The following is a 921-nucleotide window of genomic DNA, read 5'->3' as shown; positions in this document are numbered from 1 at the left end:
CTGCTGCCTCCATGAGGGGGCAGCAGCTCTCAGGTTTAAAGGTCCGCGCTGCAGCAGCAGCAGCAGCAGCAGCAGCTGCTGCTGCTGCTGCTGCTGCTTCCGTGAGGGGGCAGGTACTCTAAGGTTTGAAGGTCCTCGCTGTAGTAGTAGCAGCAGCAGCAGCCACCAAGGGGGCCCCCACCGTTGTTTCAACTGTACACTGAAGGGGGGCAGGGGGCCCCCCTAAGGCACGTTGCATGCACACACCCCTCCGTCACTACTCAACCCCTTGGGGGCCCCCAGGGGGCCCCCTTGGGGGCCCCTTGGGTACCCCCGGGGGGCCCCCTTGGGGGCCCCAATAGGGTACCTAAACACATGGGGGCCCCCTTGGCCCCAACTGTGTACCTAAACATTTGGGGGCCCCCTGTGGGTGAGCCCCGGGGGGCCCCTGGGGGCCTCTGGGGGCCCCTGGGGGCCCCGGGGGGGCCCCCGCTTGCTTTCTTTGGGTTTGTGGCGTCGTTAGGGGATAGATGTGGGGGCCTTATCGATGCTGCAGCAGCTTGCTGCTGCATGCAGCAGCAGCTTGCTGCTGCATGCGAGCTGAAGATACACCGCAGCAGTGCTGCTGCAGCAAACAATATTATGTGGGGGCCTCAAGGTTTGTTTCTGCTGTTCTCGTTGCTGCTGCTGCTGCTGTTGCTGCTGCATGGAATGCTGCTGCTGCTGCATAGAATGCTGCTGCTGCTGCATAGAATGCTTTTGCTGTTGCTGCTGCTGCTGCTGCTGTTGCTGCTGATGCTGCTGTTGCTGCTGCTGCTGCCGATACGTCGTCCCACTAGGAGCTGCTGCAGCAGCAAGCCTGCTGCAGCAGCAGGGCCCCTTGGGGCCCCCTGTGAGCAGCGGGGCCCCTTGGGGGCCCCTGGGGGCCCCTGGGGGCCCCCA

The sequence above is a fragment of the Eimeria mitis genome, genomic scaffold (assembly GCF_000499745.2).
Source record: "Eimeria mitis Houghton genomic scaffold, Emh_scaff1552, whole genome shotgun sequence".
Lineage (NCBI taxonomy): Eukaryota > Apicomplexa > Conoidasida > Eucoccidiorida > Eimeriidae > Eimeria > Eimeria mitis.
Note: the sequence above shows the minus strand (reverse complement) of the source record.